At 37.3% G+C, this 26,054-nt stretch overlaps 1 protein-coding gene across 1 annotated transcript in view; it reads left to right on the top strand.

Moving 5' to 3' along the window:
- Window positions 1-18,985: 18,985 nt before the first annotated feature.
- podn (podocan) overlaps window positions 18,986-26,054 on the top strand; it is a 48,546-nt gene continuing 41,477 nt past the window's right edge. The window contains exon 1 of the mRNA XM_056449683.1: window positions 18,986-19,240. The gene's annotated coding sequence lies outside the window, so the exon portion shown is untranslated. The remainder of the gene's footprint in view (window positions 19,241-26,054) is intronic.

Here is a 26,054-nt window from a genome sequence, read left to right as displayed (position 1 = left end):
TGGGATGTTTTTTTTCCAGTTCCTCCTCAGATGATGACAGTCAAAATAGGATGATAAAAGCCCTCTTTTTTGCTCTCTTTTGAGTCACGTCAAAATAACTAAATTGACCGCAGTATGTCATTTTCTCCAGTAGAGGGAGTGTATTCGCAACAAACAGAGGTGCATTTCGATGACTGTCTTACAAGTATTTTCCTGTGGTGTTTAAAACGGTGCAGGTTTGCTCTGAAAGTGCCTGAAGTGTGTTTTTCAATAAGGCTAACACAAGAAAACCTTTTTTGCAGTTTCATTTGTGGATTTGATAGATAGATGCCTCGTTAAATGTTTGACAGTCGTGAGATTTGTTCTCTTTTATCTTTAGAGTCGCTCTAGGCTTATTCATCTATACTTTCTTGATGAAACTGCACCAATTATAAATATATATATATATATATATATATATATATATATATATATATATATATATATATACATATATATATATATATATCTATCCAATAAATGAGTGCATGGATATATTTATATTGTCCTACAGATGTAATTGGAGCATAATTTTATGTTTGTGTCTCCCTCTCATGTCAACAAATTTCGCCCGTCATCCTGATATACTTTTGTACTAAATAAACCTAATCGTTCTCATTAAAATGGGATGTTTTTTTCAGATGGTGACAGTCTGATCAAAATAAGATGATAAAAGCCCTTAGTCTTGAGTTTATTGCTCTCTTTTGAGTCACATCATGACAAATTTGACTGTTCTTTTAAAGGCGCAGTATGTCATTTTCTCCACCAGAGGGAGTGTATTTGCAACAAACAGAGGTGTATTTCGATGACTGTCTTACAAATATATTCCTGTGGTGTTTAAAACGGTGCAGGTTTGCTCTGAAAGTGCCTGAAGTGTGTGTTTCAATAAGGCTAACACAAGAAAACCTTTTTTGCAGTTTCATTTGTGGATTTGATAGATGGATGCCTTGTTAAATGTTTGACAGTCGTGAGATTTGTTCTCTTTCATCTTTAGAGTCGCTTTAGGCTTATTCGATTTATACTCTCTTGATGAAACGGCTCCAATTTAAAATATATCCATCAAATCAGTGCATGGATATATTTATAGTGTCCTACAGGTATTATTGGAGCATCATTTCCTGTGTGTGTTTCCCTCTCATGTCAATGAATTTCGCCTGTCATTCTGAAATACTTTTATACTAAATAAACCTAATTGTTCTCATTAAAATGGGATGTTTTTTTCAGTTTCTTCACAGATGGTGACAATATGATCAAAATAAAAGACCCCAGTCTTGAGTTTATTGCTCTCTTTTGCATCAAGATGAACTAATCTGACTGTTGTTTTAAAGGCGCAGTATGGTATTTTGTCCTCTAGAGGGAGTGTATTCACAACAAACAGAGGTGCATTTTGATGACTTACAAATATTTTCCTGTGGTGTTTAAAACCATTTTTTGCAGTTGATTTGTGGCTTTGATAGATTGATGCCTTGTTAAAATGTTTAATAGTTGTGATAGTCGTTCCTTTTTTATCAATAGGGTCGCTTTAGGCTTATTCATTTATACTCTCCTCATGAAACAGAGCCAATAGCAGGAAGTGCCATGGGATTTTTTTTTTAATGACCACAGAGAGTCAGAACCACGATTTAATGTTTTATCCGAAGGATGGCACTCACTGACAGTATAGTGTCCCCTTCACTGTACTGGCCTCACTAACACCACTTCCAACAGCAACCTAGTTTTGTCATGTGGTCTCCCATCCAGGCACTGACCAGGCTCAGCTTAGCTTCAGTAAGGTCTTGGTCTGCAGGATGATATGGCTATTGGCACCAAATATCAAAAGAAAAATGGAAGTTGCTGCGCTAGAAGGCCTTTTTATTCTTATATAATAACTTACTTTCGTCTTAGAACATGCAGCCGAAACGCAATGTGCTCAGTCATGTCATCTTCGCTTGCATTTCTTGGAAGATTTGCTCACTCCCTCATGTTTTCCATCAAGGATGGTCGTCATTTCTATCTCTGATATAATATATAAAAATGTTCGGACCTCACCTTTTTTGAAGCGCATGCTGGAATTTATTCTGTAAATGCATTTCCATCATTGTTTATGCGCATTTTTCTTACGCGATAAGAAGTTTATCATACTCAGTTGTGTGCATCATTTTTTTATGTGCAGTTTTAAAATGTATGCACACCTTGGCGTTTCCATCCAGGGTTTTTTTAATGCAATATTCCAAAATGCACAAAAAATAGGTGGATGGAAATGCAGCTAATCATCTCTAATTATTACTGTCTTTTGAGTCACGTCAAAAATATCTAATTTGACTGTTGTTTTTAGGCGCAGTATATAACAGGGGCCCCTTGTACTTTTGGGGGGCAAACTTTACACATCACATTCTTCCCACACACTTAAACAATTTTTCGAAGTAATTTTTACGCAGTCTGCAGTCTTCATAAACATTCAATTATTCCCTTTATTAATCTGGGGTCGCCACAGCGGATTGAACCACCAACTTATCCAGCATATGTTTTACACAGTGGATGCCCTTCCAGCATGAGCGTGACTGAACACTAAACTTGATCAATGTGTTACATTTGTTCTCCGGCACTTGCCTACTGTAAGTTTGAGACTGCATTTCCTAACGTAAAACTATGTATTGTCAATTTCTGATTCATAATAACCTCTGCATAGCCGAAGACTTCCTCTATTAAAAGTTTTGAAATCGCTATTGAAGACAGAAGTCTAATATAATCAACAGTGGACATTTTGATAGTGTTTCACAACATGAAAGTGACTGAAGTTGAACCTTACCTGTTTCAATTTGGGGATTAACTTCTGACAAATGCGGGGAACTAATGCGCGCAGCACTGTCACTGACAGAGAGAGCGAGTGCGCGCCACCTATGGTTGATCTTGCTTTTTGACCAAGCGGCAACCTCCCGCTCCCCCCTCGGGAAGCCAATACGGAAGTAACTAAAACTGCAATTCATCGACTCACCTTGGGGAGCTGGCTCCATGAAGTCTAGGGCTGCGTCCGAAACCGCATACTTCCATCCTATACAGTACACTAAAATCATTATGCGAGCCAAGTAGTACGTTTTTATTAAGTTATATTAAGTCTGCATAATTAAGGGCGTGGCCATCTAAGAGACAGTTAGGTCTCGCTGCTCGGTCGCCTCAGATGGTTCCGGCTAATTAGCTGCTGAACTCGGCATATACATCGTATTTTTGTGTTGGTTAATGTTTCTTTATACAGTCAATTGCCTTTTGGGATTATTTCCTACAATTATCAGATGATGTGGCCTACTTTTCGCAGGTGAGTGAATTTTTATACTTCTAAATCATCTCTATAAATGTATTTGTTTTTATTTAAGATCAAATGAACGCGTGAACAAAATGGTGACGGTTGGCTGCGCCTACTTGTAGCTTCTTTTGCAGTGTTCAGAAACCTATGGGTGACGTCACGGATACTACGTCCATATCTTTTACAGTCTAATATTTTGACACAACAATACACGTCTAAAATTAGGGGGGCCAGAGGGGGGCCAAGCTTGTTGACAAGGGGGCACCGCCCCCCCCAGAACCGCCATTTAATGAGAGACAAGACTCTGATTGGTTTAATGCACGTTATGCTCAAAACACACCCATAACTCATTAAGAGAATAAGCACAACCCTGTTAGACCATGTGCTGTGGCGCTGAGCGTATTTTTCCATCCTCAAAATAGCAAAAGTGGATTCGGACACGCCTTTAATGCTTTTGCGCTATGCGCTTTAGACTTTGCACCTAGATCATTAAAATAGAGCCCCTTACCTGTAATATGAACTGCATTTTACTGTATGACAATTATGCAGTATGCTACTGTAACTGGTCTCAGTATGAGGTTAGCTGCATGGTCGCATTATGATAGTCATATTATGATGTTAGCTGTATGGTCACATTGTGATGGTTGCATTATGACATTAGCGTCATGATCGTAGTATAAGGTTAGCTGCATGGTCACATTATGATGTTAGCTCCATGGTCGCATTATGATTTTAACTTCATTGTTGCATTATATCATTAGATGCATGGCTGCATTATGTCATCAGCTACAGGACCCCACATTATGAAGTTAGCTGCATGGTCACACTACAGTGTTAGCTGCATGGTTACATTACAACATTACATTACAACATTTGCCTCATGGTTGCAATATGAGGTTAGCTGCATGGTCACATTATGATGTTAGCTGCATGGTCTCATTATGATGGTTGCATTAACATTAGCATCATGATCGTAGTATAAGGTTAGCTGCATAGTCGCATTATGATGGTCACATTATGACGTTAGCTGCATTGGTCGCATTATGATTTTAACTTTATGGTTGCATTATAACATTAGATGCATGGCTGCATTAGATGCATGGCTGATATTAGCTAAAGTTGCATTGTGAAAATGACTGCATGTTTGACAGTAAATATATGCAATGTGTAAATGCATATAGAGCAAGACAAATGGTGGTGTAAATGGAAATACAGTATTTTTGCTGTAATTGATTTACAATAAATTACTGGTGAACTTCTGCCAGCGAGTTACTGTAGATTCTACAGAAAATTGTTAACAGTGAAGATATACTGAAGAATGTTTGAAACCAGTAACCATCATATTTAAACATTGTGGCCAGAAACCTTCCCTAGTATTTTTTTTATTTATTGTAGCTCCCCCAACATTCTTCAAAATATCTTCTTTTGTATTCCACAGAAGAAAGCAATTCGTAAATGTTTAGAACCACTTGTAGTGTGAGTAAATGGTGTGGAAATGTTCGTTTTTCATCCCTTTAAGCCACTTTGCATGCATGTCTGATGCCTAACTAGCAGAATGCCAATTCGTTGCAGCAGGAAAGCAATTTCAGCGTAAAGCAACACTTTTCCCTCAGTGCTCAGGTCATGTTTCTGCTTGTTTGCCTGTATATCATTTTCATGCTCTTCTTCTGAGATTATACAGTACAAGTGTGTGTTCCAGCACTTACAGAAAAAGCTCAGACGCTTCCACCCGAAGCTAATGGCCACAATCCAGCCTGCCACGCTTTTGTTTTTCCTTTGAAAAACTTGAGCTGAAACACTAAATCCCTGAAATTGTTAATGAGCTCTGACCTAAATTCCACAGCAGAGACTCTCTCTCTCTCTCTCTCTCTCTCTCTCTCTCTCTCTCTCTCTCTCTCTCTCTCTCTCTCTCTCTCTCTATTTCTCTCTCTCTCTTTGGAAAGCATATTTAGGAGTTATAGTGAATATTTTTATATGGTGTCATTTATTTTTATGTTTTTATAATATCTAATGAAGAGAATTTATTTTTCAATAGTTGGATTTAATTTTAGGCCAAACAAAACTGGCTATTTATTTTAAGGCATGACATTGCATTTTAATATTTATTCCATTTTATTTGACCACTCAAAAATAAAAAGGTGGGATGTTTTAACTCTATGTTGTGTTAATTATTGACCAAAACAACTGATGGGTTATTCATTCATTCATTTTAGTCTCTGTATCCCTGAGTCACCACAGCGGAATGAGCTGCCAACTATTCTGGCATATGTTTTATGCAGTGGGAGGTTTTACCAGGAGGTACTTTTTTTGCAGTTTTTGTTTTCGCGAATCCACCAGAGGCCACTGTGTACGCATTTTCAGATCTCGAATTGCTCTTGTGAGTGCCATTCGCGCCTGCGGTTCTCGCATAAATCCACCGGAGGCCGCTGTGTGCACTTTTTCAGATCTCAAATTGCTTTCGTGAGTGCCATTCGCGCCTGCTGTTCTCACGTAAATTCAATTCAATTCAATTCACCTTTATTTGTATAGGGGTAGCATGTATATTGTAAACAGCAAAGGGCCTAAAACTGATCCTTGAGTCACCCCGTATGTTACTGGGCTGATTTGTGAAGGCTGTCCATTAATATTCACAAACTGGTAACGGTCAGATAAGTATGACTTAAACCATTGTAGGGCCTGTCCCTGGACACCTGTAGACTTTAAGCGATTAATAAGGATACCATGGTCAATGGTGTCAAATGCCGCACTAAGATCGAGTAGAACTAATAGCGAGATGCACCCTTGGTCAGCAGCTAAGAGTAAATCGTTGGTTATTTTCACTAATGCAGTTTCTGTACTGTGATGAGCTCTGAAACCTGACTGAAACACTTCAAAAACATTGTTCGTCTGCAGAAAGGAGCATAATTCCACCGGAGGCCGCTGTGTACACTTTTTCAGATCTCAAATTGCTTTCGTGATTGCCATTCACGCCTGCTCTCCTTGCGCAAATCCACCAGAGGCCGCTGTCAACTGACTGAATGACTGACCGATCGACTGACCCACCCTTCTCCTTCCCTAAACCCCACCAATAATGTTTTCAAAGGCACCGATTGATTACTCCCAGTCACCCCCCCCCCACTTCCCCAGACCCAGTTTAAAAAAGCAATCCAGAAAATGAAAAGCCCTTGCCTAATTATTACCACGTTTTCAGATTTCACCACATTCTCATCCTGTTATTTACTTGCATATTTTATTTCTTTGACTTCTGTTTTTGTCTTACCCGCTTTCTGGAATCGTTCTTCAGCATACTCGAACCAGTCTTCATGGTCAACTCCTCTCTGCGCCTCTAGTCCACCTACGCACAGTACATGGCGAGCCGCTGGGCAAACTGGTAATAGTGGGAAAGCTGTCCACATGGAGGTAAGTGGTCAGCTGGTAAATGAGAAAAGGAATAGCATCATACCACCCCTTAGCATTCATTTTAAAGACGATTTGCAGCCATATGTACACTACTACTGGCTACATAGTTCGCGATCTCCAGAAATGTATATAGGGCTACGCTTTTATAATGAGCCCATGCTGCATATTTCATTCCTGAATTTTCGTTTTGTTCAGAAAGATAATAAAGTACACTGGAAGAAATGGTTCATTGTTGAATTTAAGTTGCATTTAAACAAACAAATGAAGATGAACATTACAACAGATGAAAAAATAGAGGACTCAAAAATAATATTTGTAGTTGTTTATAGACTCAGCAGAGCACAAAACATTTCCCTAGTGCACAGAGTTTTGCTTATATTTTAAAACTAATTAAGGTTGCTTGTTCAGATATTAGTGTTTCAGTTAAATTAGGTTGGCTAAATAGTAAAGTGATGTAGGAAGCTAAGCTCATGCAGAAGTCTCTTTGAAATGTTGCGTTTTCTGTAGGTTGGCAAATTTGCAGCTTTGGTAAGCTGTGCATACAACTACAAAATGTGCTGATAACTTAAACACTTTTAAAATATTTTTAACAGAGTAACAATAATCTCATTTTGTCATAAAATGATAAGTTATTATTCCAAGGTTGTTTCAGCAACCCCTGTCTAGCACAACCTGGTAAGATGATAATATATTGAAATGTATTTGTGTTTTTATTTATAAATATATATATTTTTAATTAATTTAATTTTTGACATCCTTTTATTTTGTCTGTTTATTCATAAGATACTGTTGGTTATGTGTTAGGTGAGTTGGTTAAAAATGTCCTATTTAATTCTATTTTTAAATTAATTTAGGCATATTATATGTTTTTGTCTCATCTTTTCCATTCTGTTGCACTGTAGAAGCTTCTGTCCTGAAAACATCCTCGTATGTGTGAACATACCTGGCAATCAAGCTCTTTCTGATTCTGATTCAGCATACCTGTAATTGTAGCTGCACAAGCACAAGATGCATCATCATTGGACGTTCACGTGCAAAAAGAGGGACACTATCCATTTTCAACAGGCTATGTAAACCTCACTTCCAAAACCAAGAAGCTTCCTGTTGTTAATCGCCGTGAATTCGCGCGATTAATCTTCAGTTGAGCAAAATGTGCTTGAGGATCTGCTCTCCTGATTGACAAAAGCGCGGGCATTCTGTTTGAATTTAGCCCGCGAAATTTCGCTGACGCAGAGCAACGGTAAAGTGTCAAGTGATCGATAAATATAACAATAACTTGATTATTTCAGTTATTGGTAGAGATCCAGTATCTTCTATTCTTTGTACTTCTTGCCTACTATTTACCACAGTAAGTGACTTGTTGTTAACTTTACATTGAATTTTACCGTGGTTTGAATGTTGACTTTGCCTCATTTAACATCTCTTACTAGTTTCACTATAGTTTAGCTTTGTAGCCTGCTAAGTGGTCTAAGTATGGGATTATGTCGAATTTTTAGACAGTTGTTCTCTGCTTGCATTGGACTGATGATAAACCTGTTTTTCTTCGTAAACAACAGGCTAGTGGATGTATTATACCATGTATGATGTATATTATGCCACAAAACTAAACAATTACACACAAAATATTGCTCTAAACTGCATTAATTTACAAAATAAAAATGTAATTTATAATAAAATAAACGTAATATTCATGTAATTTACATGGGATAATGTTGATTTTTATTTTTTTATTTAACTTTACATTGAATTTTACCATGGCTTGTTTTACTTTGCCTCATGTTTCACACCTCTTACTACTTTCACTATAACACAATTTAGCTTTTTAGCCTACCAAGCGGTTTAAGTAAGGGATAATGTCAAATTTTTAGGCAGTTGCCTGTTTTTCTTTATAAACAACAGGCTAGTAGATGAGTAGATGTAGATTATACTACTTATGATGTATATTATGCCACAAAACAAAACAATTAGACACCAAATATTGCAACAGTTGACAAAATAATGATGAAATTTCTAATAAAATGAATGCAATTTACATGGGATAATTTTTTTATTTAACTTTACATTGAATTTAACCTTGGTTTGAATGTTTGACTTTGCCTCTGCCTCGTTTAACACCTCTTTCTAGTTTTACTATAACACAGTTTAGCTTTTTAGCGTGCTAAGCAGTTTTAGTATTATTATTATTATTATTATATATATATATATATATATATATATATATATATATATATATATATATATATATATATATATATATATATATATGTATATATATATATATATATATATGTATGTATGTATGTATTATATATATATATATATATATATATATGTATGTATGTATGTATGTATTATTATTATATATATATATATATATATATATATATATATATATATATATATATATATATATATATATATATATATATATATATATATGTATATGTATTATTATTTTATATATATATATATATATATATATATATATATATATATATATATATATATATGTATATGTATTATTATTTTATATATATATATATATATATATATATATATATATATATATATGTGTGTATATGTGTGTGTGTATTATTATTATTATTATTATTATATATATATATGTATTATATATATATATATGTATTATATATATATATGTATTATATATATATATATATATATATATATATATATATATATATATATTTATTTATTTATTTATTTATTTATTTATTTATTTATTTATTTATTTATTTATTTATTTATTTTTTATTTTTTTTTTTTTTAATTATTTTATTTTTTTTTTAGACAGTTGTTCTCTGAGACCCAGAAGGGACGTGATGGTGGGAGAAAAAATAAAAACTGGTTATATATGTTTTTTTAAGTATTTGCGTTATCTCGCAAAGATGTTTTGCGAGGGAATGCAAAGATGTTTTGTGTTTCCACAAACACTTCCTGTTCACTTCATACATGTCAACCCTCCAGTTTTTGCCAGGATAATCCCGTATTTTACCATTCTATCCTGCTATCATCCTATCATTAAGTATTTTCCCATATTTCTCATGTATTTTTAATCTTGAAAGCGTGTTGAAATTAATATAAAATGTCTGCAATCACTTTCTTTCTTGTATAAGCGCTCCATATGATACACTGATTCCAGATCAGCTTTTGTACACATCGTTTTAAAAAGGAGCGAATGCTTTTATTATAGATCTGTGCATTCTTGAAGTGACAAGCAAAAAACGAGATCTGCTGCTCTTCACTTGTTTTATAACAGAGGTGTCACTTTAATAGCGTGTACAGAAGCTGATCTGGGATCAGTTTATCAAACAGAGCGCGTATGTATACATCTGATTCAGAGGTTGCAAATGAAGGGGGGCGATCGACGCACAGCTTTAATGGAAAGAAAGTGATTGCAGACATTTTTTTTATTAATTTCAGCGAGCTTTCAAGATAAAAATATATAAGAAATATGGGCTGATAGTGGGATAGTATAGTAAAATACAGGAGAATCCTGGCAAAAACGAGAGGGTTGAAATGTATGAAGTGAAAAGGAAGTGTTTGGAACAACAGTTTTGCGAGGGAACGCAAAACATCTTTGCAAAGGAACGCAAACACTTAAACATATTTTCCTATCACTGTTTTTCTTCTCCCACTCATTTTTTTTCTTCCACCCAGTTTTTTACTTTTTATTTTGTTTCCAGCCAGTTTCCCCCCCATCACGTCCCTTCTGGGTCTCCGCTTTGCATTGGGATGCTGATAAGTCTGTTTTTCTTTGTAAACTATAATCTAGTAGACGTACGTTAGTCCATTTGTTACAATAATTGCCACAAAACTAAATAATTATACACAGAATAATGCTCTAAACTGCAATAATTTACCAAATAATAATATAATTTGTAATAAAATTAATGCAATTTACATGTAACAACATAATATTTTTTTAAATGGAAATGCTTGAAGTTTCTGCCAACCTGACTCTAGACCATAACTTTTCAATCCAGATGGATGGGGCAACCATTACTGCATCCAAAATGGTAAAAAGCCTTGGAGTAACGATTGATGACCAACTAAACTTCTCTGACCACATTTCTAGAACTGCTCGATCTTGCAGATTCGCACTCTATAACATCAGAAAGGTCCGACCCTTCATATCTGAACATGCAGCTCAACTCATTGTTCAAGCTCTTGTTCTCTCCAAACTGGATTATTGCAACTCTCTACTAGCCGGGCTTCCAGCTAACTCTATCAAACCTCTTCAGCTGCTTCAGAACGCAGCAGCACGAGTGGTCTTTGATGAACCCAAAAGAGCACATGTCACTCCGCTACTCACCCGTTTGCACTGGCTGCCAGTTGCTGCTCGCATCAAATTCAAAGCTCTGATGTTTGCTTACAAAGCGACCTCTGGCTTTTCTCCTTCGTATCTGCTCTCACTTCTGCAGATTTATGTGCCCTCCAGAAACTTGCGTTCTGTGAATGAACGTCGCCTCGTTGTTCCATCCCTAAGAGGGAAGAAATCACTTTCCCGAACTCTCACATTCAATCTGCCCAGTTGGTGGAATGAACTCCCTAACTACATCAGAACAGCAGAGTCACTTGCTGTCTTCAAGAAACAACTAAAAACTCAACTATTTAGTCTCCACTTTCCTTCCTAATCTGTAACTGCCTCTCTGGCTATACCACTAACTGTACTCTCTCTCTCAAAAAAAAAAAACATTACTAATGCTTTGCTTCTTAGACTTTACACACCTGAAACTTGTCTATAGCGCTTATTCACTGCTGCTCTTATAGTTGTGTAAATTGCTTCCTTGTCCTCATTTGTACGTCGCTTTGGATAAAAGCGTCTGCTAAATGACTAAATGTAAATGTAATAAAGCTGGCAAAACAAAACTAAAACTACCTACTACTAAATATTCCGTCTCAAGATGCCAAACAGTGTAAAAAAAAGTTTACCAGTGAAGGTAGTCTGAAGTACTTGTATGAGCTTGTTTTTCAGTGGTTATCTTGGAATAACATGCCTCGTAATTGACCAAGTATTACAATAAGACACATAATAACAAGGCTATAACTCATTGGCTGTTTTGCTATTGCATTAACAAGGTTAATTACAAGCTGAACGTTTATCATTCAGCATACATGCAGTGTGAACAGTGTTTTGATGATTCAGATATTGACTTTGTAATCGAGTAAAATAAGTGTAATGAAGAGCTTCTTAAGCGATTCAGGATTTTTACGTTTTGTTTTTTCTTCTTTGGTTTCAGCCTGAGAAAGTTATGCACATTTTATAGTAGCTACAGCAGCTGCTGATACTGAAATGACCGTTAAGAGCCTTTCGTTTCTACAGTATGTAGGCGTTTTATTGAATCCCACATTTCTCAGTGTCCTTCACTTTCAGATTGTTTTCATGTAGCTTCATCTCTTGAGAGCTGAACTCAAGCATCACATGCACCCTTTATGAACTCAGCACACAAATAGCGGAGCTTAAATCACGTCCTGTTTTCCAAATTTCAGAGGAGAGATGAGCTAAAAATCTGAGGTCCAACGGCAGGTTGTAGGTCTCATCTGTTGTCTGACCTTAGGGAGTGTTTACCGGTCAGACGGACGGAGTGTTTTGGCTTCTCCAGGAAGTGTTTTCAGGCTGTATATTTCTAAGCCATCAGTTTTATTGTCTGTTTCCGCAAATTCCCAGTCACCAGACACAGAGGAGTAAAAAGGAAAGAGGATTTTATTAACCTGCAAGATCCAAGCAGGTGTTTGTCCCCCAAAACAGTGGCGTTTTCTTTCTGAAATGCTTTCTGTTATCCTAGTTTAATGTGTAGAGGCTAGAATATGTTTGTTGGTTGATTTCAAAGGCTAAACAGAGTCATTATTTTGTTTGGGGATGTTGGTGCTCATTAATATTCACAACCCTTACAATTAAATTGAAATCAGTGCTTAATTTCTTTCATTTCTAATGCTTTTATTTGTAATGCTAATTTAAATTCTTTATTTAATGCTAATAATTCTTAATGCTTTAATTTCTAACTCTAATTCCTAGTGTTGTATGTAAATCTGTTTCTGGATAATTTTAGCACTTACCTAAGCCACAGGCACATAAACGTAAGGTGTTTTATTGTAATGGTCTAAGTGCATGATCTATAGTGCAGAGCGCTTATGCTTGATTCACGCGGGGCGTCAACGCTTCGCATTCACTTTGAATGGGTGACGTCTAGCATTGCCGAATTGAATTGTGGATCCCTCGGCGCTGCTTCATCGGCAACTTTTCAATCCCTAATTGAAGCGTCAGCCAATCAGATCACTTTATGCAAATACCCCAGCTCAGACAGGACCAGATTGCGGACTAATTTCATTGGCTGACGCTGCTATAGCGATCGTGTCAGCCCCAAATTAGACACGCCCTTCATCAAGCGTTGATGAAACCAAGATGAGTCCAAGTCAACTTTTGCTATTTTAAGAAGGGGAAAAATAGTCGATGTGCTCGCCGCATGGTTTAAAAGCATTGTCTTTATTCTCTTAATGAGTTATGGGTGTGTTTGAGTGTAATTTACATTAAACCAATCTCATCTTCCATTCCTTTTAAGAGAGTTTTGGGTCACACAATGGCGCATTCACTATTTACATGGCGGACTTTGTAAGTGTGAGTAACTGAATGCGTAACTAGATAGGAAATTATCTGCTCGTGCGCGAGTTTAAAACGAGCAAAATATTCACCAAAACCCCCTGAAGTGAAGATGGTGGGGATGAGGTAGCGATTAATTTTTAAAAAATTTTTATGTAGAAAATAATATTCATTCAATTAATTTCATTTGGCTCAGTCTGTATTTCAGAGGTTGCCAGTGAAATTAACTGCCAACACGGGGAGAACATGCAAACTCCACACAGAAATACCAACTGGCCCAGCCGGGACTTGAACCAAGAACTTTCTTGCTGTGAGGCGACAGTCCTAACCACTTAGCCACTGTGCAGCCACTAGTTTGTGCAATTTCTTAAAAAGACTGCAGGTTTGAACAATGTGCAGTTAAGTAAATGATGACAGAATTGTATTTTTGTGAACTTCTATTTTATCAACATGGATCATATCTGATGCTGAATATTTTAAATTGTAGGTAATTTTTACAGTCTGCAATATTTCTGCAATATTTCATGTGATCCAGGTTAATCTTTCGAGTAAGAGTCACAGGTGATTTGCAGGACAAGCTGTTTTCAGTGCTCTGCATTATTAAGCTTAAAAGAAAAATGTGTCTAGACTGGATGAATGAGGTTATCCTCGTATGTTTGCAGGTTTCATCAGTTTTCATTTGAGATTTGAAGTGTTCATGGGGTTGAAGGTGAGTCTGACTTACTTTTACATGCACTGAAACGTGTGTTCATTAATTTTTTTCCATAAATGACTTTTAAAGGAATGCAGTGCATTTAATTAGTGATATCTGGAGTACTTCATGGAGCTTCAGCCACAATTACTCTTGAGGAAACCTCAAATTAAACATTAATGATGCTTAGTCTTTTACGAGACATGAAATCATAAGGTTGTTGTATGCCAATATTTCAGGAATGGAATGAATATTTTTGTGTGTGCTGGTTTCTGTTAAGGCTAGTTATGTCAGGTATTTTCATTATTTACCTATTTTGTTCTTATTAAAAAAAAAAAAGAACAGTATGAACACTCATGTTGAATGATAAAAAACCGACTCAAAAATGTTTTGAAGGCTGTGTTATTTATGTTAAAGAATGCAGCAAGAATGTTGAGTCCCGACTAGGCCCGTGTTGGCGTGGGTTTCCTCCGGGTGCTCTGGTTTCCCCCACAGTCCAAAGACATGCGCTATAGACCTTTTTCTTAGAAAGCAAAATTACCCATAATGCTTTTCGTGTATGTGCACGGAGGATGCTTTGAACTTCAGCTCGGCAGCTGATGCGTATAAACAGTCACATTTGGACAGCTTCGAAACGAAATGTTTGAATCTATTTACTTGCTTTTAATGTCTTTGTCGATCAACACCATCTCCTGGACTGGTTATTTTAAAAAAATACAATCTAATGGGATGGAAAACAACTGCTGCAGGGCATTTTTCCCTTGCTGTCAGATGGCATCTTGTGCCGTTTAAATGGAGCCTCGTCATCACTAAAGTCAACATTTTCTGTTTTTTTCAAAAAGAATGCATCCGGAAAGTATTCATAGCGCTTTACTTTTTCCACATATTTTATATTTACAGCCTTATTCCAAAATGGATTAAATTAATTTATTTCCTCAACATTCTACACACAATCCCCCATAATGACAATGTGAAAAAAGAGTTTTTGAAACTGTTGCAAATTTATTCAAAATAAAAAACCTGTACATCAGTATTAACAGCCTTTGCTCAACACTTTGTTGATGCACCTTTGGCAGCAATTACAGCCTCGAGTCTTTTTGAATATGATGCCACAAGCTTGGCACACCTGTCTTTGGGAATTTTTGCCCATTCCTCTTTGCAGTACCTCTCAAGCTCTATCATGTTGGATGAGAAGCGACAGTGTACAGCCATTTACAGATCTCTCCAGAGATGTTCAAAAGGATTTAGGTCTGGGCTCGAGTTGTTGTGAAGCCACTCCATTGATATTTTGGCGGTGTGCTTTGGGTCTTTGTCCTGCTGGAAGATGAACCGTCGCCCCAGTCTGAGGTCAAGAGCACTCTGAAGCAGGTTTTCATTCAAAATGTCTCTGTACATTGCTGCATTCATCTTTCCATCTATCCTGACTAGTCTTCCAGTTCCTGCTGCTGAAAAACATCCCCACAGCATGATGCTGCCACCACCCTGCTTCACTGTAAAGATGGTATTAGCCTGGTGATCAGCGCTGCCTGGATTTCTCCAAACGTTGATCACCTCCCTGACTAAGGCCTTTCTCCCCCGATCAATCAGCTTAGATGGCCGGCCAGCTCTAGGAAGAGTGCTGATGGTTCCAAACATCTTCCACTTACGGATGATGGAGGCCACTGTGCTCGTTGGAACGTTCAGAGCAGCAGAAATTTTTCTGTAACCTTCCCCAGCCTTGTGCCTCAAGAGAATCTTCTCTCGGAGGTCTACAGACAATTCCTTTGTCATCATGCTTGGTTTGTGCTTTGACATGCACTGTCAACCCTGGGACCTTATACAGACAGGTGTATGCCTTTTCAAATCATGTCCAATTAACTGAATTGACCACAAGTGAACTCCAGTGAAGCTGCTGAAACATCTCAAGAATGATCAGTGGAAACAGAATGTACCTGAGCTCAATTGTACATTGTACATGTACTGATGTACGTGTGATTTTTCAGCTTTTTTATTAGTAAAAAATTTGCAACAATTTCAAAAACTCTTTTTTTCACATTGTCATTATGGGGGATTGTCTGTAGAATTCTGAGGAAATAAATTCATTAAATCCATTTTGGAATAAGGCTATAACATAAAAATGTGGAAAAAGTGAAGCGCTACGAATACTTGCTGGATGCACTGTACATAACCAGCCCAAACAAATGTGGAGGAAACCGGAGCACCGGGAGAAAACCCACGCCAACACGGGGAGAACATGCAAACTCCACACAGGAATGCCAACTGGCCTGGCTGAGGCTTGAACCAGCAACCTTCTTGCTGTGAGGCGATTGTGCTACCCACTGCACCACCGCGCCGCCCCTTAACCCAGTGTATCATATGTGTAATGGAATGTAATATTCAAATGTATTATATAGTGTTTGATATATAAAACTTATACGATAGTATAAACGTACACTGTTTTAACACAAATCTGGTAAGAAATGGATAAACCCAACTGTTTCAATTCAATTATTAACCCCATATTTTACCCAAATTTGAGTTGTAATAACTCAGCATTTTTGTTTAAAGTAAAACAAGCAACTGATGAAAATAACCAATAACATTTTCATTTTGTATATTGAATGTACACAATCTGAAGTATACGAGAAACTGAACAAACAATTATTGAGTGTTCAGACAGAAACAGCATCATGCATTGAGTGAATACTGTAAATAAAAGCTTTCTTGTTGCTAATACTGCACAAATGTTATTTATTTAGCAGATGTTTATCCAACGTGTCTTTCATATAATCCACAGAGACAGAAATATACCTAGCCTACAATGCCAGATTTATTAGAAAGCTAGATCACGAGCTGGAAAAGAATGCAGAATGCAGGAAAAGAATAACGTGACAGTGAGTGCATTCGGTTTTCAGGTTAAGTTCTTCTGGGTGTACCTTTTGCTATTTCATCAGCACAAATGCGAGCTTTAGTCTGACCCTCTTTTCTTCTCCATTGTTTGATTTTATAGCCATTAAGAAGAGGTTTCAGCGTACTGAGAAAGTCTGCGAGTGCAACAGTTGGAGTTAATGGCTGTCAAAGGTGTTTACGTGAGATCCGCTTCCCGCTTTTTACATTAGAGTTTGTCCTTGATGGGTTTGAGGATTCTGTATCCGCTCACTTTATCCACACGCTTCTGTCCAGAAACAAGTTCAGCTTTATTCTATCTATCTATCTATCTATCTATCTATCTATCTATCTATCTATCTATCTATCTATCTATCTATCTATCTATCTATCTATCTATCTATCTATCTATCTATATATCTGTCTGTCTGTCTGTCTGTCTGTCTGTCTGTCTGTCTATCTCTCTGTCTGTCTCTCTGTCTGTGTGTGTCTGTCTTCTCATTCTATCTTAATCATTCTGTTTCATTCTATCCATCCATCGATATGATATTCTCCATCCATTCATCCTTTCCATCCATCCATCTATTCATCCATCAAGCAATCAATAATCTCAATGCATTCATGATCCATAAATAGATATTCTCCATCTATCCATCCATCTATCAATCAGGCAATCAATAATCTCAATGCATTCATCCATCCATTAATGAATATTCTCCAACCATTCATCATCCATCCATAGATATTGTCCATCCATCCATCCATCCATCGATAATCTCCATCCATCCATCCATCCATCCATCGATAATCTCCATCCATCCATCCATCCATCCATCCATCCATCCATCCATCGATAATCTCCATCCATCCATCCATCCATCCATCCATCCATCCATCCATCCATCGATAATCTATCCATCCATCCGTCCATCCATTCATTGATAATATCCATCCATCCATCCTTCCATCCATCCAACAATAATATCCATCTATCCATCAATAATTTCTATCCATCCATCAATCCATCGATAATATACATCCATCCATCCATCCAATGATAAACTCCATCCATCCATTCATAGATAATATCATCCATCCATCCATTAATAATATCCATCAATCCATCTATAATCTTTATCCGTCCATCCATCCATCCATCCATCCATCCACCCATCCATCGATAATCTCCATCCATCAATTGATAATATACATCCATCCATCCATCCATCCATCTGATAATCTCCATCCATTCTTCCATCCATCCATCCATCCATCCATACATCTATAATCTCCATCCATCCATCTACTCCATCAATAATCTTCATCCATCCGTCCATCCATTAGTTCATCGATAATCTCCATTCATCCATCCATCGATAATCTCCATCCATCAATGCATCCATCCGTCCGTCTGTCCGTCCATCCATCGATAATTTCCATCCATCTATCTATTCATCCATCCATTGATAATATCGATCCATGCATCCATCCATCCATCCATCCAGCCATAATCTCCATCCATCTACTCCATCCATCCATCCATCCATCCATCGATAATCTCCATCTATCCATCCATCCATCCATCGATAATCTATCCATCCATCCGTCCATCCATCCATTGGTAATCTCCATCCATTGATCCATCGATAATCTCCATCCATCCTTTCATTCATCTATCCATCCATCCATCAATTGAAAACATCTGTCCATCCATCCATCCATGAGCCTTTTTTCTAAAAACATCATTTTTAAAAGTTACTGCTTTTTATAAGCCTATTGTATGTTTGAAAGTATTTAATTTTAGTACCATATAAATCAGCAAAATGCAAACATTTACAGTTGTTTATTTGCAAACTTAATGCACAATACATCAACAACCAGCAATAAATGAAAACAACATGCAATTTGACTTAGCAGGATGCATATAAATAATAGGTTTCAAAGACAAATCAAAAGCACATGTTCTTCTGCTTGACCCATTTGTTTCCTAACGCTTCAGGAACTCCCTCAATGTCAATGACAAACTCATAATATTGTTTACAGATTAAAATAAGATCACTGTACACCCATTTACTGTACTGTACATGCAAAAACGATCTTCCCCAGAATACGAAATCCACACCAGCCTCATATTTCAACTACAATCATGGAAAAGCGACGTTAATTTTTTTCTGGCGACACCACTTTCCTCTTGTCTGAAATCTCTCCCTCTTTTTCTCTTCACACATCTGGAAGCTTCAACGGATGACCGTGTCTCTCCAGTGCTGCTGATTTTATGATGTGTTTGGACTCTTTTAGGAAGCTTCGACACGCTGGACTTTTGCTATAACTCTGTTTGGAGACTCCCAACAACAAAAAAACTAAGGTAAGACTTTATTCCTTATTGAGTTTGAGCATGCGATCCAATTCCAGCTGCTTTGTTTGAGGTTATATTGTATCTGCTGTCATGTGTTTTGCAAATTACTGTATATTTTACACTATGTTAGCCTTTTCAGTAACATCAGGGTTTATAAATACTTTATGAAAAGCATGAGGGTTAAGGTAACTTTGATATATTATGATAATTAATGCTATTATTATTAGCAGTAGTAGTTAGTAGTAGTAGTAGTCACGTTTCTAATCCAATTATCTAGAAATTCAAAAACATTTTTGCAGTGTAAACTTCTACCTTACTATTACTATACTATTAATAAGCAGCTAATTAGGAGATTAAGGAGTTAAAATTCATGTAACTATCTAAATATTCTTCCATCAAGAAGCATTTTCTGCACAAGCTAAAAAATATAGTCATTTTTACATAAAATTTAACTCATTAAACTTCTTATTTGCTGCTGGTTAATAGTTAGTCTGGTCAAAGTTGAGTTTACACTACAAAAAATGTCTTGTTTTTAGTCCAAATATCTAAAAATTCCTTAATCAAGAAGCATTTTCTGCATAAGCAAAAATATAGTGGTTTTACTATAATTTTAACTCATTAAACTCCTAATGTGCTGCTTATTAATAGTGAGGTAGTAGTTAAATTTACACTGCAAACATTTATTGTTTCTAGTCCAAATATCTAAATATTGTTCAATCAAGAAGCATTTTCTGCACAAGCAAAAAATATAGTGGTTTTACAAGAATTTTACCTCATTAAACTATTTTTTTTGCTGCTTATTAATAGTTAGTGAGGTCGTAGCTGAGTTTACACTGCAAAAATGCCTTGTTTCTAGTCCAAATATGTAAAATTCTTTAATTAAGAAGCATTTTCAGCACAAGCAAAAAAATGTAGTCATTTTTACATGAAATTTAACTTATTGAACTCCTAATGTGCTGCTGGTTAATAGCTAGTCAGGTCATAGTTGAGTTTACACTTCAAAAAATGTCTTGTTTTTAGTCCAAATATCTAAAAATTCTTTAATCAAGAAGCATTTTCTGCATAAGCAAAAAATATAGTTGTTTTTATTTGATTTAACTCATTAAACTCCTAATTTGCTGCTTATTAATAGTTAGTAAGGTTGTAGTTTAATCTACACTGCAAAAATGTCCTGTTTCAGGTTCAAATATCTAAATATTGTTCAATCAAGAAGCATTTTCTGCCCAAGCAAAAAAATATATAGTTTATATAGTAATATAAAAATATATATAGTAAAATATATAGTTTTTTCACATGAATTTTAACTCATTAAACTCAGATTTTGCTGAATTATTAAGAGTTAGTAAGGTTGTAGCTGAGTTTACACTGCAAAAGTGCCTTGTTTCTAGTCCAAATATCTAAAATTCTTCAATTAAGAAGCATTTTCTGCACAAGCAAAAAAATAGTCATTTTTACATGAAATTTAACTCATTGAATTCCTAATGTGCTGCTTATTAATAGTTAGTAAGGTTGTAGTTTAATCTACACTGCAAAAAATGTCTTGTTTCTAGTCCAAATATCTAAAAATTCTTTTAAAATTCATTTAAAAAGTCAGTTTTTACTTAAAACAAGCTAAATATTCTTATTTCAAAGTAAAACAATATTATGTTTACTTTATTAGAAGATTTTTAGCTTGATTTAAGGAAAAACGCACCTAATTTTGACTTATTTCTAAACACATTTCATTATTTTAAACTTAACTATGATTTTTTTGTTTTGTTTCTAGTCCAGATATCCAAAAAATTCTAAGTATAAAGCATTTTTTGCAGTGTAAACCCAACTACTAACTTAATAACTATTAATATGCAGCAAGTTAGTTAGTAAATGGTTTGTTAATAGCATTAATAGCAAGAATGTACCTTAAAATAAAGTGTGACAGAGCTTTTTTATTGTTTAGCAAAGGAGTTAAGCTTATATGCATAGTGAGATCCCACTTTTTAAAATTTAACGCAGCCTTTTCGTTACAAATTTAACGTGTCTGTGCAGTGCTGCTGATTGCCTGATGTGTTTGGACTGTTTTAGGAAGCTTCGACTCTTGCATGAATTTATGCATTTATGCTGTACATCACATCTGTGGTTTTTCCTCAAAGTTTATTGAGATTTGCAGGGCATGTGAAATGATTCCAGCTGTCTTGTGTGTGTGTGTTTTGATGTTGAACAGGTGTGATACAGTACTCTCATGTGTTTTGGCTTGTGTTAGTAGTACCGTATGCGTTTTGTTTATATAGTTCTGTAGGTTTTATAGCACACTGTTAACAATTTCTGTAGAATCTGTAGTAACATACTGTAAACAAATTACAGTAAAAATACTGTATTTACATTTACAGCACCATTTTTTTATGCTGTGTATGTATTTACAGAATTATATGTGTATCTTTATTCTATAATATACAGCAATTTTCACAATGCTACTTTAAAATACAGTAACATACTGCGTAAATGTCCTACAGTAAAATACAGTTCATATTACAGTTAAATACTGTGTCATTTCAACACAATCTCACGGCAATTCGTAACTTTTTGATTTAGTGGCTAATTCGTATGAATTCGTACGATCTAATTCGTAAGATTTAGTACGATTTGCTCATCCCCCAATGACGGTTGGGTTTAGGGGTGGGGTTAGGTGCCACACCTCCTTTTTAAAATCGTACAATTTCGTACGAATGAACTCGTACGAATTCGTACAAATTAGCCACTAAAATGACAAAACGTAAAATACTTACGTTTTCTCGTGAGATCAGGCTGGTCATTTACAAAAAGCGTTAACAGCGTATCTGACCCTGCTGCTGAAATACAGTTCATGTTGCATAACGTGGGTCATTTCCCCCTGAAAAACTGTAGAGATAAACATGGGAGGTAGAGAAAGTATTTTTATCTGTTTAATATAGATCAGCTATGAAGCACGTGTTTATATCATCAATAGTTAAAAGTGCTGGTGAAACGGATATAAAAATCACGACATGGAAAGGTAATTTGATTAAGAAAATAACAATATTATTGTGCTAGAGCTTAAATAAAACGCAAAAACAACATTACACACTCATATTAATACAGCTGTTCTGTGTCGGTTAAATCAGATGACCGTTGAAATTGAACATTTTTAAAGAGCCCATATTATACATGAAATAGGGTCATATTTAGGTTGTAAGGGTCTCCAACAACAGTCTAGTATGCATGCAAGGTCAAACAACACTTTGATGGTCTTATAATCTGCATTTATTTTTACCTAATTATCCCAGCGACTCCCATATGAATCGTTCAGCGATTCATTTGTTCCCAAACCCATCCTCAGCGCGAAGCTAATCTGCGCTGATTGGACCAATGGCAGCCTGCTGCGATTGGTCGACAGTGACAGGCTTCAGCGCGAGACAGAGTGAAATGCCCAGCTGCTAATCTACAATATAAAAGTAGTCACAGTGCACACACGCTTCATAGTGGATTTTGGCTGCCAGTGGGTGAATGTAAATACAGACGATGGACTAGAAAATACTGACGACGAACTATTTTATTGAGCAAAAAGTCCAAGAACTGGCGAGGAGATCTCCTAGCCTCCTAGTCACAGTCTTCTTACTCTTTTCACACACACACACACACAAAGGGCCTGCGCGTCCATAAATGAGCGGCTGAATAGAGAGGGCACGGCGCTCAGTTATATCCGCGAATACCCATGCGTTACACACACACACACACAGGGCCGGCGCGTCCTTAAAGGAGCGGCTGAATTGAGGCGGCGCGGCGCTCAGTTATATCCGCGAATACCCGTGCGTTGCACACAGGAGGAGACACACACACACAGGGCCGGCGCGTCCATAAAGGAGCGGCTGAATTGAGGCGGCGCGGCGCTCGGTTATATCCGCGAATACCCGTGCGTTACAAACACACACACAGGGCCGGCGCGTCCATAAATGAGCGGCTGAATTGAGGCGGCGCGGCGCTCAGTTATATCCGCGACTACCCATGCGTTACACACACGAGGAGACACACACAGGGCCGGCGCGTCCATAAATGAGCGGCTGAATTGAGGCGGCGCGGCGCTCAGTTATATCCGCGAATACCTGTGCGTTACACACACGGGGAGACACACACACACACACACACACACACACACACATTACTTGACCGTTGCATGTGTGTAAACAGCTGACGATCCGTAATCAAAGCGGCATGCGTCGCGTTTTCAACGTGGCTTTACACGCGATATGAGAATATAAAGAGTTAACCTGATACAGCACACACGGTTACAAGTAACAAAACACAACTAAATACATCATTTGCAAGATAGAGTAAACGAGGCAATAATTTTAATCGCACGTACTTACACTGGTGAAATGGGGGTAGAAACTGATTCATGATGCACTGATCCATGTTCTGACAGTCTTTACTGATCCTTCCTTTAACAAACTGATGAAGTCTTCTTTGAAAGCATATAGTTTTCAGAAGCACTCAGAACTGCTCAAGGCTGGGCTATAATGCTGAGGTTTCCTCTTTAATTAGACTCAATAATATCCATCTGCACAGCGTGACTTCATTCGACCGGTGTCTATCTGTGTGTGTGTGTGTGTGTGTGTGTGAGACTTTTTTTTCTGTTAGTGGGCGGGGCCGCAGGTTTCAAATCTCCCGGGTTTGCGCGCCTTGTGTTTCGTAGCTGCGTCATCGCGAAACACCTAATGACTCGTTATCAAGACGACTCGTTTGAAGCACTATGAGTCGACTCTTTTATAGATGAATCAATAGTTTTAAACACTGTACACTTACAGATTTAAGCCTTAGCTGGATATTTCACTTCACTTAGAGCTGTGTTACACACTACATGGAAGGGCATTTTCAAAAACCCATAATATGGGCTCTTTAACCCAGCCGGTTGAGTTATTAATTAAATAATCTTTAATCAAACTACCATAACCTTCCTTTCTCATTCATAATGACTTTCCTTCCCTTCTGTTTACATGGAAAGACTTTCAGGGCGAGACTATCAGTCATTTAGGGGCGAGACTATCAATAATTTAGGGCGGAAATATCAGTAATGTAGGGGCGGGACTATCAGTCATATTGAACGGAGCTATCAGTCATTTAGAGCAGGACTATGAGTCATTTAGGGCGGCACTATCAATCACTTAGGGTGAGCTATTAGTAATTTGTGGGCGGGACTATCGGCCATTCAGGGGTGGAACAATAAATCATTTATCACGGGACTATCAGTCATTTAGGGTGGGACTATCAATCATTTGGTTCAGGCTATCAGTCATTTAGGGCGAGACTATCACTCTTTTAGGGCGGAGCTATCAGTAATTTAGGGGAGGAACTATCAGTCATTTAGGGCGGGACTATGAGTCATTTAAAACAGGACTATTAGTCATTAAGGGGCGGGGCTATCAATAATATATGGGCGGGGATATCTTCATTTGGGGCGGGACTTTCAGTCATTTAGGGGCGGGCTGTCAGTTATTTAGGGCGAGACTATCAGTGATTTAGGGGTGGGACTATCAATCATTTAGGGCGGGACTGTCAGTCATTGAGGGCGGGACTATCAGTCATTTAGGGTGGAGCTAACAGTAATTTAGTGTAGAACTATTAGTGATTTAGGGGAGGGACTATCAGTCATTTAGGATGGAGCTATCAGTCATTTAGAGAGGACTATGAGTCATTTAGGGCGGGACTATCAATCATTTAGGGGTGGAACAATCAATCATTTATCACGGGACTATCAGTCTTTTAGGGCGGAGCTATCAGTCATTTAGAGCAGGACTATGAGTCATTTAGGTCGGGACTATTAATCATTTAGGGTGAGCTTTCAGTAATTTGGGGGCGAGACTATCAGCCATTTAAGACGGGTCTATCAGTCATTTAGGACGGGACTATCATTCATTTAGGGTGGAGCTAACAGTAATTTAGTGTGGGACTATTAGTGATTTAGGGGCTGGACTATCAGTCATTAAGGATGGAGCTATCAGTCATTTAAGGAGGAGCTATCAGTAATTTAGGGGTGCGACTATGAGCCTTTTAGGGGCAGGACAATCAATCATTTAGGACTAGACTATCGGTCATTTACGGGCGGGATTATCAATCTTTAGGGTGGGACTATCAGTCATTTAGGGGCAGGATATCAGTAATTTAGAGGCTGGGCTATCGTCATTTAGGGCAGGACTCTCGGTCATTAGGACGGGATTATTAGTCATTTAGGGTGGGGCTATCAGTCATTCATGGGCTGGGCTCTTATCAATTAGGGGCAGGACTATCCATCATATAGGGCAGGACTATCAATCATTTAGGGTGGGACTATCAGTTATTCAGCGGGCGGACTATCATCAATTTAGGGGTGGGGCTGTTAGTCATTTAGGGCAGGACCCTCATTCATTTAGGGGCAGGATATCAGTAATTTAAGGCAGGGCTATCAAAAGTAATTTAGGGCGGGGCTATCAATCATTTAGGGTGAGCTATCAGTAATTTGGGGCGGGACTATTGGCCATTCAGGGGGCGGGACTATCAGTCATTTAGGGTGGAGCTATCAGTAATTTAGGGGAGGGACAATCAGCCTTTTAGGGGTGGGCTATCAAAACGTGTCCCGTTTCCAATTTGTCAGTCTTACGTAATCTTATTAGCAACGCCCCTTTTTCAGTGATCCAATCGGTTCGCAAAGGATGAAAACACACGCCCCGCCCTTTATTTGTTCCCATTTTAAGAACGTTTTAATGAGATGTACATCACAATATGGGAATCGGAGAGTATCATGGCAGCTGTAAGTACATAGCGTGTTGTGAAGATTTGTGGTCAGGGTAAAGATAAT

Source organism: Danio aesculapii, chromosome 23, assembly GCF_903798145.1.
Source record: "Danio aesculapii chromosome 23, fDanAes4.1, whole genome shotgun sequence".
In the NCBI taxonomy this organism is placed as follows: domain Eukaryota; kingdom Metazoa; phylum Chordata; class Actinopteri; order Cypriniformes; family Danionidae; genus Danio; species Danio aesculapii.
This window is presented reverse-complemented; position numbering and strand designations above follow the sequence as displayed.